The sequence below is a fragment of the Gymnoscopelus braueri genome (genome assembly GCF_963280865.1).
Source record: "Gymnoscopelus braueri genome assembly, chromosome: 22".
NCBI classification, from domain to species: domain Eukaryota; kingdom Metazoa; phylum Chordata; class Actinopteri; order Myctophiformes; family Myctophidae; genus Gymnoscopelus; species Gymnoscopelus braueri.
The window spans coordinates 41,593,333-41,599,383 of NC_137624.1; positions in this window are offsets into that span (position 1 = coordinate 41,593,333).

The window sequence follows — 6,051 nt, forward strand, 5'->3', positions numbered from 1 at the left end:
ACCTCATCGGCTGCAGCCACACAGTTCTATAGAACCCAGGGAGTGTGAACCATCCTTTCAGACAGTGGTTCTCAAACTGTGGGTCTGGGTCCCTAAATAATTTTGGGGTGGGTCCCCAGATTATTTGCTTGGTGTGCAACATTGTTTTCTCACTCAACAGTGAACAAACCAACATACGGTATAAGTGCACACAGGGTATCTGCACATTTCCAGAGTGGAAATCTCTTTGTTGTTGCCAGATGTTGTGAGAGAAATAAGCAGCCAGTTATATGAAAACAAGCCCTAAAGAGGTGACTAGACTACGTTAGCACTTTAAACCTATACAGTACATTGGCTATTTGAAACTAGCCGATCTTCAAGCTCACAGTGAGCTTGTAGATCTGCTATTTTCAAAAATATCTTGAAAAGAAATAGTTAAATAGTATTTGTAATATATATATATTTATATATATCACCATATATATTGTCGCCGGGCGGTTTACGGAGGTATGTCCGTCCCGTATAGGCTCTCTGACTAACAGGTAATTTCCTATCCTAGTGAACTAAACCTTCAATTCACTCATAGGAAGCACATAAGCCTATGGCGTAAGATATTCACTCCAGCTCGTTAACCAATCTCCATCTTAAGGCCACACCCCTTTTCAGCTATAGGCATCGACCAGGAACAACCCATTAATCCCTCGATGCCTATAATCACCTTAATTACTATTGGCTATCCTACTAATCGCGTGCAAGTTATTGTGATTACTGGTTTGATTATTCTGAATGTATTAATAATGTCTAAATCCAGGGTGTTGTTTCTTGAAAATGACTAAACCCTTTTAATCAATACCCAAGGTGGGGTTAGCGGTAACCCATAAAATCCTTAACCTTATATATATATATATATATATATATATATATATATATATATATATATATATATATATATATATATATACATGCACAAATCTATTTTACTCTTTGAAAGAGATAAACCAAATAAGGGGAATTATCCCCAAAGTGTGTAAAATAACTCTATGAAACTCTTTTAAATGCAAGAAATGTAAAATTTATTATAGTATTGCTTACAGCTTTAAGCAGAAAATGCAGGTAAAAGTAAGTAGATTGAATACAATGTTCAATTAAGCTGTTACAAATTAATCCATATCACATACATGAGAATATTAAAGTTCTATCCAAATAGATCTCAAATACATAGGTACCCTTACCCTCCCATGCTGTGATAAATCAAGACATAACTAAAATATCACCTTCTGGTAGTTCCTTCCAATAATCCAGATTCCTTCTTTCTACCTTGTTGTCGATTTTAAAGCAGAGCGAGGTATAAGGCGTACAATCTTTCCCTTGCCTGACTACAACCTAATAATAGGCTATAAAGGGTGAGGCCCCTTATAAGACCCATCATCAAATTGGGAGATCTTTTAGTCTAATACACGCACTATGTTTTTGGCTGATTTTTCTACCCCATCTATTATTAAGCATCTAAATTCCATATTCGCACAAGTCAGAGTCTAATTCCCCAACTCGGGTGATATGGTGAGATTACTCTAACATACCCCAGGTCTCTAACGACAGCGTGCAAAGTCTCTCAACAACTTGCTCTCTGAACATTGTTTATAAAGGGCATTTTGGCCCATCCTATTTTTCTTACCACCCACGTTCTCTTGACCATATCCCATTTATTACCCCATGGTGACTGTGCTTGATGCGTCATGACCCTTTTAATCTACAGTATGTTTGGGACATATCACCTCTTCCCTATTCTTACACACTATTTCACCATTATGCAATACCCTTAGGGAAATTATGTTTCCATAGTCTCAGTAGCTATTACCCTATACACTAGTCGTGACCATTATTTTCCTATGTATACTATTTATCTCAGTTTACTTATCGTCTGTTAACTAACCCAGATAAACTATTATTTAAGTATAAAGCATTTACTCTTCACCCCACTATCGCCTAATCAGTGTATTACTGTGCTTCACCCAGTCTGTCTAGTAAGGCCTTTCCTCCCCCCTTGTAATACTACGTTACCTTCTATCTTTATACTTTCCTCCCTAACACTCCTTTCAGTGATTACTTCATCCTTACCACTTCTTCTAGTGATTAACACAATCTTTAAGAATATAGCAAGCATTACCACACTTTATCATTATTTTGTTACTCCATCTCTTCTTATTTCATTTACCTTTTACTGTCTTTAAGTATTTTTATTCTTATAGAGAGTAGAATAAAAATAGTAGAGTATTTCTACTCTTTCTTCTCAAAGTCACACTCTCTCTAGCCTGAGGCTACGAGCTCAATCCATGGTCTTGAAGGGCGGACCCAAACACAGCCGCCTGGATTTGTGCGTGGCTTCCTATTGCTTCACCAATCTATGTCCCCGCCTCCCCTCCCCTCCCCCCCTCGGCCTGTGCACGGAGCACGCTGACGTCACCAAATTTAGAGCGACGCCCCTCTGCACTCTGATTGGTTAGGAGATAACAAGGTCCAAGACCATCATTCCTGCATCGCTCCCCCAGGCTTTTTTTCTTTTGTAACAAAAAAAAAAGCCTGGGTTTCCGAGGCTACACTCTCTCTGCTTTTTGGCTCCTCGCCCAGCTTTCATGGTTTCCTGTCCTCCACTAGAAGTTCCTCTTTTCTAGCTTTTCTAGCTGTTTCTTTCACTGCTAACCTATTTCGTCATTCTCACACACACTGTCGTGGCCCTGTCTTTTCTCACATCTTAATTTTAACCCCTTGCATTCAAGCTTGAAACAGAAACAGATTTTAAGTACCCTCCTCAGTACTCAGTTCATCAAATTAACACAGTTTAGGCATAAGGCATCCATACAATGAATATATGAAACAATATGGTGGAGGATCGCTCTGATCTCCCTCATCGCCAACTGATTCTCTTATGGACTGTCCGGTGATGATGGAGGGGTAGGTGAATTCCCCCTTCCTGGAGTGGAAGGCACGTAGACCAGGGAATGACGCAACCTGGTGATGATGCGGCCTGGTGTAATATCTCCTCATCTCTTAGGGTCATTTCTGAAGGCCCCTGAGCTGCAGAGCTGGGCCCTGCTCTGTTTTGGGGCATAGCGCCATCTGAAGGCCCCTGAGCCGCTGAGCTGGGCCCTCCTTGACTGTTACGGGGCATAGCGCCATCTGAAGGCCCCTGAGGTGTCGGTACCACATAAGCTACTTGTTCGGCTTTTGCCAGCCGCTGATCTCGATTCATGCAAACAACTGCCCTCCGGGCGACAATATTTATTAATTCAGAAGGGGGTCTGCGAAGAAATAAAACGCAACAACCAATATTTACAAGCAACTTTACAGGAAAAACAAGCCCAAAGTCGCATTTAATAAGCGGACATGGCAACCCACAGATCAGCTGTGTAGGCCTACACTACAGCGTTTTCAATCAGTGGTGCGTCACCGTCTAAAGGCAAAATTAAAAGTGAGAACACAACGGCACTTTGACGTTTTCACTAGAGAGCGTTGTCGCCTAAACGTGGCCGTTGTGCATTTTTAAACTTGCATTGCAACACATATGTATCAATTGGAATGAGTGGGGGTGGATGGATGGTTCATGTGGGTTTATGCAGGCAGAGTGTGTGTGAGGATGGGTGAGGTGGTTTATGAAGGCAGAGTGTGTGTGAGGATGGTGAGGTGGTTTATGCAGGCAGAGTGTGTGTGAGGATGGGTGAGGTGGTTTATGCAGGCAGAGTGTGTGTGAGGATGGGTGAGGTGGTTTATGCAGGCAGAGAGTGTGTGAGGATGGGTGAGGTGGTTTCAGTGGTGAGAAGCTACTAATAGCTCTTCTTAGGAACCAGCACAGAGCTTATCAGATTGATAGATCTGCTTCATAGCTGTTATATTACACATCTAGTTGAGCAACGGTGCGCCTCGCAAGTCTGGATGTTATGTTTGTGACGTCTGCGGGCCACGGTCGACCCACCCACCCTCTAGGTAATTTTAATATAGGATGTTTGCCTATAATGTCAAAGTGTCCATGAGCAACACTCAACCCCTAGTTTTTTGTCACATTTCTAAGCCAATAATTTGATGACCGGCAGTGGTTCCGGTAGGGGAGACAGAGAGTCTCCTTTGTGTGAAACCGCTGCCTACCGGTCCGCTGATCATCAAATTATTGGCTTAAATGTGACAAAAACTAAAAAATATTCATGAATTCTCCATGGGGTATCTAATCCATAGAAAAAATAATTGTTTTTGGGCGAACTATCCCTTTAAGCAGAAATGTAGGACTGCCCCACCACCCTGCTCACATAGAAAGATCATTAGTAGACAAGACACTCCCATGATGACAACTCTAGAATATAGTGTGGCATCACAGCTGACTGATACAATGTTTCTACTGTATATACTGCTACAACCTGTCATAATAAAGACTCTACAATATAGTGTGGCATCACAGCTGACTGATACAATGTTTCTACTGTATATACTGCTACAACCTGTCATAATAAAGACTCTAGAATATAGTGTGGCATCACAGCTGACTGATACAATGTTTCTACTGGATGTACTGCTACAACCTGTCATAATAAAGACTCTACAATATAGTGTGGCATCACAGCTGACTGATACAATGTTTCTACTGTATGTACTGCTACAACCTGCCATAATAAAGACTCTAGGCTGCCATCTAGTGGAGACAGAAGTACAGACTAATCTCTCATGAACCACTTAAACCCTGTACAGTTGACCGGGGTCCCCCAGGGCTCTATATTTGGTTCGCCCCCCTTTTTCCGTAGACGTGTCTGGCTGGTGCAAAATATATCTATTTCTAACTCATGCTGTGTCAAACTGATTGAGATGCATCTCCTATATTATAATGTAATAATGTATATCTGCAAAGTAACTAGTAACTAAAGTTTTCAAATAATTGTAGTGGAGTAAAAGTACAATATTTGCCTCTGAGATGTAGTGGAGTAGAAGTAAAAGTATTGGAAATACTCTAGTAAAGTAAAACTACCTCAAAATTCTACTTGAGTACAGTACTTGAGTACATGTACATAGTTTCTTTACACCACTGGCACTAGCCATAACAACCTTAAAGGCTTATGCAAAGAGTATTTATTTTTTGGACTGATGATAGGTTCTTGGTTTACCTATGATCCTAGATTACTATTGCTATGCATTTAATGTATTAAATTGCTTGCTTAATAAAAGTGAAAACAATTCAAAACATAGGCTGTGCTCAGGGTGGAAATTCCCATAAGTGGACACCGACCCTAAAGTAAATAGATTAATTAAACAATCAGAACAATGAGAATAAAAACAATTCACCACATGAACCCTGACTGGAGGCCCACAGGGCTATATATTGTCTAGGCACCCTCCTTTTTACCAACGCGGAGGAGAGGACACGCTCCCAGCCCCCTACAGCGTCTGTACAACAGCTTTATAAAGAAAATAGAGTTTTTTTGGTAGGCAATCATGTCTCATAATTATCTCCAGTGATGAATCTTAATGCAGAATACATCCAAAGATTTCAGAGTAGATCTAGACCCACCCATAAAGATACTAATTCACACAATAATTTCTTGATGTAAAAGAGGAGAAAAAAAGAGGATGACAATAGGCTATCATTTATTTTCATTGAGTACTTTATTAACAGTTTGCCAATAGTACAGTGGTACGATTTTACAATGAATGTCCACAGCTTTTTATGACACATGACACACTCATGACTTTTCAGCACGTTTCAACATTTCAGCACCATATCAACAAAGTAGGTCTAATTAATTAATGGCATTTCACCGACATTATGCAAGAAGACATGTATTGATGATCTCACAAGAGATAGCGTGCTACAAGCACTAGCAGAACGCTTATAGGTTTTTAAAAAACATCTTTTTGTCTATTTTAATTGTGGAGGCACCATCTCGCTCCCTCTCTCGGTCTCTCTCGTTGACTGTTCCTTCACTCCATGGAGTCGGTGCTGCTATTTGTGCATAAATTTGTGCAAAATATCCATGAATTCAAGTCTCCATGGGGTGACTAATCCATAGTCCCCCAGGGCTCTATACTTGATTC